This window comes from Mauremys reevesii, linkage group 2, assembly GCF_016161935.1.
Source record: "Mauremys reevesii isolate NIE-2019 linkage group 2, ASM1616193v1, whole genome shotgun sequence".
In the NCBI taxonomy this organism is placed as follows: domain Eukaryota; kingdom Metazoa; phylum Chordata; order Testudines; family Geoemydidae; genus Mauremys; species Mauremys reevesii.
In genome coordinates, this window is record NC_052624.1 from 49,162,960 (window position 1) to 49,174,694 (window position 11,735).

At 40.1% G+C, this 11,735-nt stretch overlaps 1 long non-coding RNA gene across 1 annotated transcript in view; it reads right to left on the bottom strand.

The window, feature by feature from the left end:
* The window catches only part of LOC120396566, a 48,782-nt gene extending 38,129 nt beyond the window's left edge, over nt 1-10,653 (bottom strand). The window contains exons 1-2 of the long non-coding RNA XR_005593230.1: nt 10,534-10,653; nt 9,762-9,846 (exon numbers count right to left, since the gene is read on the bottom strand). This is a non-coding gene — a long non-coding RNA (uncharacterized LOC120396566). The remainder of the gene's footprint in view (nt 1-9,761; nt 9,847-10,533) is intronic.
* Between the last annotated feature and the right edge of the window lie 1,082 nt (nt 10,654-11,735).

An 11,735-nucleotide genomic window follows, 5' to 3' on the forward strand; every position in this document is an offset into this window, starting at 1 on the left:
GTGTTGGATCATCATCCGAGACTGCTATAATATGAAATACATGGCAGAATGCGAGTAAAACAGAGTGGGGGACATAAAATTCTCCCTCAAAGAGTTCAGTCACAAATGTAATTAATGTATTCTTCTTTTAACAAGGATCATCAGCATGGAAGCATGTCCTCTGGAATGGTGGCCAAAGCATGAAGGGGCATACGAATGTTTAGCATATCTGACACGTAAATACCTTGCAATGTCGGCTACAGAAGTGCCATGCAGATATCTGTTCTCACTTTCTGTTGACATTGTAAATAAGAAGCGGGCAGCATTATCTCCTGTAAATGTAAACAAACTTTTTACTGGCTGAACAAGAAGTAGGACTGAGTGGATTTGTAAGCTCTGAAGTTTTACATTGTTTTGTTTTTGAATGCAGTTATGTAACAAAACACAGAGATTGCACTACAGTACTTGTATGAGGTGAACTGAAAAATACTATTTCTTTAGTTTATCTTTCACAGTGCAAATATTTGTAATCAAGAATAATATGCACTTTGATTTCAATTACAACACAGAATACAATATATAAAAAAAATGTAGAAAAACATCCAAAATATGTAATAAATTTCAATTGGTATACTATTGTTTAACAGTGCAATTAATCACAATTAATTTTTTTAATCGCAGTTAATTTGTTTTGAGTTAATCGCATGAGTTAACTGTGATTAATTGACAGCCCTAATTTCTATGGCTCCTTTGTCTAATCAAAGATGGTACTGTAAGTGACTAAGGTCTGGTCCATACTTAAAATTTAGGTGACATAGCTACATTGGTCAGGGTTGTGAAAAATCCTCACTCCCAAATGCCATAGCTTTGCTAAACTACCCGTTCATGAAGATACGGCTAGGACAAGGAAAGAATGCTTCCATCTATTATTGCCTGGGGAGGTGGTGTTCCTACACCAATGGAAAAAACCCTTCCGTTAGTGTAGGCTGCATCTACACTGCAGGGTTATGCCAGCATAGCTAAGGTGCCATAGCAATGCCAGTATAAAATCTCTGTAGTGTAGACATACCCTGAGCATCCCTACCAAAGCAAAATTTGGGAAGAAAAGGCCAACTCTTCAGACTGCAACATAAAACAAGTCAGTGACTGACAGATAGGTAACTGTGATGAGTGTGGATGCATGCAAACCATATTTAAACAATTTCAAAAGATTGCAAGCACTACTGTGAACAGTGTTTTGTGTTTTATATAACTAGAGTTGGTGTACAATACACAGAATTCAGGAAGTCTTATATACTAATCTCTTGCTATGATAGCTGAATTCAAGGTGGCCATGTTGCATGATGCATTGTCCTCCAAGAGGGGTAAAACCACTGTACAAAATCTGGATAGAATCAAATGAAAAATTGCATCAGACTAGGGATATTACATGGTTCCAAAGATCTAGAGAGAATTTTATGTTCCCAGTAAGGGGATCTATTCTCTTATGAACAGATTGGGGCATTAGTCACATAAATCTTTCATTCGTTCATGGGATAGTAGAGCTTCTTGAGTGAAACTTTTTTTTAAATTTTATATATCAAAGAAATGTCTTTTAACCAACTTATGAGGAAAATTAAGCAGCTGAATTTTTACTTTTTTCTGTTGTGTCTTTAGTGATTTAACTGATTGGAAGTTCTGAACTAATTTAAATAGCACACTAATTATAAAATTAAGTGCTATGCATATTACATTTATTTTAAAATTTCAATGCCGCTCCAAAATTAGCAATGTAAAGGAAACTCATCAGCAACATATAAAGATGTACAGAATAACTTAAGACAAAGAGAATGATTATTTTGGGGAAAGAAAGACCCTTCCGACCCCAAATCTAAGTAATTATAAAATGAAGCTGACAGTCACCTTTTAACAAAGACAAACTTATTCCATTGTATGTCAGTATATCGTATATAATGGTAAGACCTGGTTGGGAATCTTCTGACAAAAGAGAACGCCAATTCATCGAAGCTAAAGTGTTTCATGGAAACATCTCAGGTTCAATGACTTTTTGTCACATTTTAGGTAGGATTCTGACAGTACCCTGTCTGCCAGGTTTCCCTGCCTGGTTTCCTAGCAGGCTGTTAGGAGGTCTGGACTTCCCGGGTCCAGAGCTCCAAGGCAGCTCCACCATATAGACTCTCTAAGCAACCCTAAAACTGACACAAATCATGTCAATTTCAATCAGCAGCTGCTGGTTTCCTACAGAACATATTTCCTTTAGGCAACACAATGTGGCAGGATTTCTGAAATAAAACTTTTTCAGAATTTCTGGTGTGCAGGAAATTTTTTTGTGGGGGTAAGGAATGATTTCATTTGGAATCGGAACAATCACAAATGTTGATATATAGAAATTTCCTGCAAACTGGAAATCTTGAGTTTCGGCCAGTGCTAATGGTGTGAGACATGCTGTGTACATTTTCATTTCCAGACACATTTTAATAGCTTTGATCTGACAAAATTATTCTATACTGCTTTTATGTGCCTTTTTTGTTATGCAAATACTCACTACACATTTTTTTAATATAAATTTCCACTCCTTTCTTATTATTCCAGTGACAGTAAACTAGTCTTATTCCTCTGTACCCTACCACCAGGGATGCTGTCCATTGTTCTTGTCTCACTTAATCACTATCACGGTCTGCTGAGCCCCTGATCATGTCTGTGAAATGTTCACATTCAGGTTGCTTTGAAACATTTCTTTCAGAGAGCGTTTTTCCTCTTTACCCTTCATCTTTTTCAGCAATATGTTGAACAATTTCAGTTAGCTGGGATATGACTATGACAAGGGCATCTGGTGGTAAATTGTACATGACTGATCATTGAGGAAAGAAGCTGCATTATTCCCCTCTGCTGAAATGTGCAGCTTTGAAACTCAGTCTCAGATACTGAACTGGGTTATTATTCTTTTCAAAGATGGAATGTTTCAGCCAGATAATAAACTTTAGCCAACTTTTTGTTTATAGTAGGAAATATTATACATTGATGGTTCTCCATGCCACATCATGTAAAGCAACACACAATTAGGATAAGATTGTATGCTGTTTAAAACTTAAAGAGCTCTCTTATTTTTGAATCAGTTACCCACTCTCAGTTCAAATGAAAACTTTTTCAATTAGAATATTCCCTGCCTGGAACAGATACTGTATGAATGAATGAATGAATGATGACATTTCGGCAATGTGTTAGCTATCAGGATGAGTCAAATATATACCCACAGAGTAGTCTGGCATATTTTTAAGCACGAAACACTTGTTGAGCTGAAGAAAAAATACCCTCATTATTTAGATAACTTTTCCATCATTTTAATAATATCTCAGCAGTTTTGGGATTCTGCTTAAATGCATACAAACCCTTTTAGCACAAGTACCTCAAACTATATACCAGATAAAGTCAATATGCAAGGGATACTTTTTTCACATAAAAACCAGATCAGCTGATAAAGTAATATAAAGTGTGAATACAAATGTTTATTGCAAATTATTCCTCTCTACCTATGATAAATGCAGTGCATGGAAGCAGGAGGTTTAGAAACTTACAGAACCTCCATCTTCCTACTCAGCCTGCTTTTCTGGTTTAGATACAATACTGACTTCCTCTCTCTCTCTCTCTCTCTCTCTCTCTCTCCAGAAATCTCCACTGAAAATATGATGTTTTACATGTTCTAACTATAAATAGGCTGGACACCACACTGATCATTTCAAACAGAAATTCTTAGTGAGACAGTTAGGATGCACACATTTCTTTCTAAAAATCAAGATGCACTTATAAACCAAAATCATCTTTTTCCAGTCTTTTTATATGACATAGGTAAAGGCATTATTCAGTGTGAAATCTGAGTAATACAAGACAATTGCTAAATATGAGCCTGATCCTGCAGGCAAAATTCCCACCAGTGTCCTATATCATCTGTGTTTGGGGTTAGTCCAGCTAGAAAACAGAATAATTTGAATTCTCCTTATATGCTCAAAAACACAAAAATAGGTCCAACTGAGTGGTTGCACACAAAACATCACTACTATGAAGAGGAACATGGAAATGTAGAGGTATCTTTGGTATCGCTGATAATAATGCTTCTCTGTGGAACCAGGAAAATGCTCTGAACGTTTATAAAGAGAATAGCCCTTCTTTGAAAGGAGGAGGTAATCATATATTTGCTTTTCTATTGTCTTGCTGCCAGGTCTTAAAAATGTTAATTGACTCCCTGAATTATTATTTGTAAGTAAAACTGCAGGGTTTTTTTCCCTAGTGGATAAGGTCTACTGTGAAGTTATGCATTGTGACATTTTTTCAAAAAGGAGAAAAACCTGATGGGAGCCTGACAGGTCAAATTTGAGCAGGTTGTCATGGCTGCAGTGAGAGAACAGAAGCTTTTTGTTCTTTCCTACTTTTAGCTGAGTTGAACTGAGGGAGAGGTATGATGCAGAAAAAGAAACTGCTTCCTTTTTAAAATGTTGTTAATCGTCTTACTTGGGTACACAAGCTCAATCAAATATAGAGGGTAAAGAGTCTATAAATTGCTCTGTAATTTGGGTTTGGCTGATTACCAGTTGTTCAATGACGCTTGGGCCCAGTCCCGCGAGCCCTCTGCAACTGGAACTGCCACCAAAGTCAAGTTCTGCACTTAGAGGTATGAATACCTCAGTCATTAGACCCTGCACCTTTTCTGTGTGGACTTCTGTGCACAGATGGAGATCCCCACTGAAGTTAGTGGGGCTGCAGATGGTGTCCAGAACAGCTTGCAAGATTGGGAACTCAGGACCAGACTCTGTGGCCCTTACCCTTACTTTCTGCGCCCTAGCACTTAAGGCCGTGACTATGTGGGACAGCACTTAAGCACATACTTAACTTTAAGCTTCAATGAGACTTAAAGCAAGTGCTTAAGTGCTGTCTGGCATGGAGATATTTTCCTAAATCATTGTCTTACGTCATAAGCTGTCCAACTGAAATCACTTCTGCCCATAAAAAAGCAGCAGCAGAGGGGAACAAGATTTCTGTAAGGTAGAAATAATGATAGTAACTGGTAAGGTTACAATCTAGCCCTTAGCTAATTAATCAATTGAAAGAGTAAAGTGAGGAAGATATTAATGCAGTGTGATATTTTTTTTTAATCTGTGGACATAACTCTGCCCTTGGATATACATGCAGAATTTGTAATATGTTATTAAAAGTAATTGTACCAACTCATAGACTGTCAGAAACAAGGCTTTCCTGTTACACATTAGTGTTAGAAGGACAGTGCACAAGCATCTGACGTAATAAGCACATACCTTCATATCTGGTGAATTATCTTAAACTCAATATTATTACCTAGGGAAAAGTATTAAAGGTAGAAGAAACTATCTACGTTTAATGAAATACTCCAGAACATTGGGAAAACAGAAGATATAATGTTTTCTGAGGTAATAGACCTAAGATCTATGAGTAATAATTCCCTCTTTGATGTGGCCCAATATATTTCACACACTTCTCTTCATTCGCTTCATCTGATGGGAGTTACTCAAATCATGAAAAATCATAATGTTGCATTGTAGTATTTGTATAAATTATCCATCAGGACAATAAGAAGGAAAGATGTGAACATGAAGTGTCTTATTTCCATTTGAGAGAAGAAATGTCTATAATTCCAATTCAGCTGTGTAGTGTTTAACATTCTCCAGTACAATAGGTACTCTGGGCATGTGTGTATGTGTGTATATACAAATTAAATTAACTAAATTAATAATTGCATTTAGATATGAAGTGATACATTGTTGGGGTTCATATTGACATTGCAACAAAGCAGGCAGTTAAAATCATGCATGTAGCTCCATGCAGGATTTGATGCTTGGCATTACAGTATAAAGCCACTGTTAGAGAGCTACCGTTTCTCCTGGTGTTACTTTAAAGAGAACTGTACAACACTTAGTACAAAGCAGTACTTTGAATCCCTGATTGGGGCCCCCCTAGACACTTCCACAATAATCACCAAGAGATTATACAAAATGATTTTCCCAAAATGAGAATGACCTGATAGACTTTAGCATCTAAAGAATTGGGCAAATAATGTATTTATCTTACTTTATGTGGTAATCTGCCAAGCATCTAGGCCACTGTTTTCAGTACGTCATCCAATAATAAGAAAAAGCTACACTTTGTGAATTTTACCAAGGGTATTCTAGAGCTTCTGGTAATATTGTCACTAGATTTGTGTAATTTGTGTGCACAATTACATGTGTAATTGTACATGTTGATGTCCACTCAGACTTTTAAGTTGGCCTCTTACACACACAGTTAGCACAACTGCATGCACAATCATAAAAATTTGGCACATAATTTCTATCTGAATAAACAGTACTGGTAGCTTTGGGAAATCATCTATCCAGGCCCATCTCAAGAGTGCTCTGTGGGAGTCAACAGGATAAACAAACAAATGTTTAAATATGCGAGCTGAACTTGGGCTGACAGGGAGTTAGAATTGGGGTAGAAACACAGCACTTTGTGGACATTCCTTAATGACCAAGAAGAAGTATAATTAAGCTTGTTGCTGAATTAAAAATTGAATGTGTTTGCTGCATATGTATTAACTGGAGAGTGATGCAAAATTTAATTAGACTCAACACTTGATTCTTACTCATCCAAACCAAACTGCAAGAAGAAATGTATCACAGAGACATATACCCACACCTTTCTGATATGGGACCTAGTCTCTGAACTGGAAGAAGAAAGACAGCTTTGGGTACGTCTTCATTACCCACCGTATCGGCGGGTAGCAATCGATTTCTCGGGGATCGATATATCGCGTCTCATCTAGACGCAATATATCGATCCCCGAATGAGCTCCTGTCGACTCCGGAACTCCACCAACCCGAACGGCGGTAGCGGAGTCAACATGGGGAGCTGCAGACATCGATCCCGCACCGTGAGGACGGTAGGTAATTCGATCTAAGATACTTTGACTTCAGCTACGTTATTCACGTAGCTGAAGTTGCGTATCTTAGATCGATTTCCCCCCGTAGTGTAGACCAGCCCTTTGACTTGGGGATCAAACAACCATCTGCTAATATGAGTTTTTAAAGTATCCAAAACTACACTTTCTAGCGTAAGTTAAGTGCCAGCGTAGTGATGCTTTCTGTAGTATTTTCCTAGAAGTGTTCATTTTTGTACCTTCTTATTTTGCTATTTCGTTCTTTATTTTTTCCTGCCTAATTTTTTAGCTGGGGCAGTCATGCCAGATAGGTGCAATGAACTTCAGGTGAAGCAAAGCCAAGAGGGATAATAGCTTGAGTACAGGTTTCTAGGAAAGAGTTTCTATCTAGGCACGTATAGGGCCATAGTATAGAGCAGCTCACATTTATTAATGGATTTTATCCTTGTTCTTTAGGTGGGGATCTATGGCACAGGGTAGAATAAGAGACTTGCCCAAGGTCACACAGAAAGTCTGTGGCTGAGCAAGGAACTGAGCTCAGCTCCCCTAAGTCCAAATCCAAGTCCAGTGCCTTATTCACTAGACCAGTGGTTCTCAACCCGCAGGCCGCCTGCAGCCCAATAAGCACATAGCTGCAACCCATGTGGCATCCTCAGGGCCATACAGGTAGCATATATATTGTGTGGATGCAGCACACATAACACATAAAGAGTTGCATATGCGGCCCACAATGGTAAAAAGGTTGAGGACCACTGCACTAGATAATCCTTCCTTCCAGAAAACTGCTCTCTTCCAGGGCTGCCCAGAGGATTCAGGGGGTCTGGGGTCTTTGGTGGCGGGTCCCAGGAGAGGACCCCCCGCCGCCGAATTTCCTCCAAAGACCCGCCCTGGGACCTGCCGCTGAAGTGCCGGAAGGACCCCCCGCCGCGGGTCTTCAGGGCACTTTGGCAGTGGGTCCCGGAGCGGAAGGACTCCCCGCCACTGAATTGCCAATGACGACCCGGAGCGGAAGAAGCTCCAGGGGCCCAGGCCCCGCGAGAGTTTTCCGGGGCCCTCGGAGCGAGTGAAGGACCCTGCTCCAGGGGCCCCGAAAAACTCTCATGGGGGCCCCTGCGGGGCCCAGGGCCTGAGGCAAATTGCCCCTCTTGCCCCCCCCCAGGCGGCCCTGCACTCTTCTGTTCCCAGTAGTGGTACAGAAGAGCTATGGAGGGCTAGTTTGTGTATGAACAGAGTGAATACTCTGAAAAGCACAAGGACCGCCAGTATTAAAGACACTGCTATGACTGAAATTTCTGGCACTCACAAGTGAAGAAAATTCCAAAAGTTAAGTCAGCTCCCAGATTGACCTGACAACATGATACATCCCCCTAATACACTGACCCTAGTGAAGAGCAGAATGTAAATCCGTGAATGAAATCACTGTGACTGACATGCTGTAACTGCAAGGAAAGGAATGGCAAAGAAAACAAAGAACTCTTCAGGGTGACAGTATTCAAGGTGATGGGTAGTTTCTAGATTCATAGATTTTAAGACCAGAATGGACCATTACATCATCTGTTCTTACCTTCTGTACAACACAGTCCATCGAATCTCACTCAGTTGCACCAGCACTGGTCCTACTAACTGGTGTTTGACCAAAGCATATCAAACAATCAAAGGCCTGGAAAAAGCCTCACTACAAAATAAAAAAGAGATTGCAGCATGATCCCTGAGTGTTGTGCAATGTGGTGGTTTCTCATACAGAGGAGCTTTTTCTGGTTCCCAGGTATAGACCATTTCCTGTGTTGTTCAGTGTAGTCCCTCTTTACTGGCAGTCATGTGCTCCAGAACTCAGAATTGATTTATCTGCTAGAGTCTTCTATTAGTTCTCCAAAGAGAAATCAAAACAGTGACAATGTGAAATAATCCTTCCCTGAAGACTGCTAGCCTCTGGTTTCCTGAATAGATAATTCTAACAATGTTTTATCATGATGGTACTTTGAATAGATGTGTGTGTATCTCAACATTGCTAACACCATCTTTCATTGCTGTAATCAGTCATTGACTATAATAGAGAGATTAACATTGCATGTTCGGACTGAAGGACTATAATTTTCCCATGTTTCAGTTTGATGCTTTTATCAGATCTTTATACTATAACAAAATGAAGATTCAATAGGACACACAGTATTTGCTTCTACAGCCCTAGTATATCTACAGACCTCAGACCTTACAACTGCAACATTATTACCTAAGGAAACATAATTTTAGTTAATTCAAATGTATTCGTTATTTTTCTCTCCCTCCAAACCCTGAACAACCTCTCTGCCATTAATCTCTCTATGCAATGCTTTATTCTGCCACGTCATAGACATATTTGTGTTTCCCCCTTTCCTAATGAATGGAGCTTTACAGCTGTTTGGAACAACTGTATGGAGAGAACAGATCATGTGCCAAGAAATTAAGACACACAATTCAGTTGAGGGGGTTACCTATAAGTTAGACACATTTAGAGGCCAAGACACAACTCTAAACTGTAATTAATGATTGCATCTTCCTTTGGGCTGAACCTTAGTCTCTTCCTCTTTCCTCTCTTCTGGATCTATGCTCGGTAAGCACTTACAGTGCCAGCAGCACTCCTGAACATTAGCATCCTACTGCCAGCAGGATTTGGAGTGTGGACATTGGATGTGCTGCCAGAACCTGCTTGCGTTACTCACTCCTTCCTAGTCTATGTAACAACCCTATGGGATTCCCTCCCATTCCCCAAATCCTTCAAAAACATTGCAGATCCTTTCATCATAGACATGAAAAAGAATTCTAGAAGAAACAAATGCAAAGTTGTAAACATAAATCTCACCATATCCGGGGCTCTATATCAAACAGTGGGAGAGTGGAGGCGGAGGGATGGATTCTCAGATTTCCTCAGGCATCATGGTGGCCCCCTAAGAATTACTGAGAGTCAGTTCCGCCTCCTCCTTCAGCTGATGAAATGTAGATCCCTAGCCCTTTGAAGAATCTACATCAGAGCTGCGACAAGCTTTCAAAGTTGCTTGGAAGTCACCATGGACACAGCTGGCAACTTTCACATGTTAAATAAGCACCCCGACTTTCACAATAAGCCAAAAATCAAGCTAATCCCATTTCAAAACAAGGCCAAAACAAGCTAGTCCCTAAGAACCCCAACACTCTCTGTGGGTCCACTACACACTAAGAACTAGAGGATTGACTAGTGCATACAATTCAATAGCGTGAAAAGCGTAAGGAATTTCGAACCTAGTTGTTCACTCACCTCCCAGGAAGTCCGAATGAAGTCGGGGGCTCAAGGTCGACTCGCCGCCGCCTTTGCAGTGGTGGAGTACCGAGATCGACGGCCGCGCCGGAGTTCGGAACTCAACCAGATTAGGATTACGATAGCGAAAGAACGAGAAGTTGAACTCACCGCGTCGACCCGGCTCGTAAGTGTAGACTAGCCCTGTGACTAGATACACACAGCGTGCAGTTTGGGACTGTGGTGGGTCTGCTGTGCACAATGACTCTCTCCCACCCCCTTCCCCTGCTTGCTGGGAGCCAATCAAAAAAAAAAAGAAGCAACAAGCTACAAGCCAAAAACTAGCCAACAAGCAACTCACAAGCCAATTAAGTCAAAAACAAGCCCAATTTCTGCGTTTTTTTCCGCGGATTTGGCACGTCTGACCATGAAGTGAGTGGGAAGGAATCACAGCAATGCAACAAAACAAAATAAACAAAACATCCTTGTAAACAATGTGATGAAAATCCTCAGGTTACCATGACACCCATTAGCAACTATATCTCTTAGTCACCTTTCTCCATAGGACACACTTTCCAGTACGACTAGCTTCTCCATTTATTTAGTTATTGTCACAAATGTCATTATATCCCATCCTCATCGACCCATTTCACACATTCTTCCTTGTTCCTTCCAGCCCGATGACTTAGTACATAATTTTTACCTGACCCACTTAGAACTTGTAGCTGTGTCAATCCCTGGATATTAGAGAGAGAAGTGGGTGAGGCAGCATCTTTTACTGGAGTAATTTCTATCTCTCTCACCAACAGAAGTTGGTCCAATAAAAGATATTACCTCCCCTACCTTGACTCTCCGCTTAGAACTAGTCAGTAATGTGATTATTGTACTCAAGATGTTTTAAATATTTTAAATATATTGTCAGATTCAGAAATGGTGCAATAGGTAGTCACACCATACAGAGATGTTTTACTGTGATTACCAGAGTTGCTGTGACAAAATACTTCATGCTGGGGTCAAAGATTTAGAAGAAAGGCCGGCGAAGAATTGTGAAGAGGAATGAATGAGAGGCAGAGAACACATAAACAACATACACAAGATCATAAAAGACTTCTGGGACTTATGAAGAGATGATGAACTTCACAACAATACACTATTCAAGATGTGCTGAGAGGGAGAGGGAAAGAGACCAAAGCAAAACAAAGCAGAAAATGCATTTGGATTAAAAAACAAGGTTTGTCTCCTCCTTTGCCTAGCCACCAATAAAACTGGTGGCATTAATTTTCTATATTAAGATCAGAATTCAATTAAACTTCTGCTGAGACTACAGTTCTCTCTCCTGCAAAATTCAGACTATGTGGCCATCCCCTACTGATTTTTGTTTTTTCTCTTTTTAGAACATAGGGACAACCATACTGGGTCAGACCAATGGTCCATCTAGCCCAGTGTCCTGTCTTCTGACAGTGGCCAGTGCCAGATGCTTCAGAGGGAATGAACAGAAAAGGGCAAACATTGAAAGATCCATCCTCTGTCATCCAGCCCCAGCATCTGGCAATCAGAGCATGA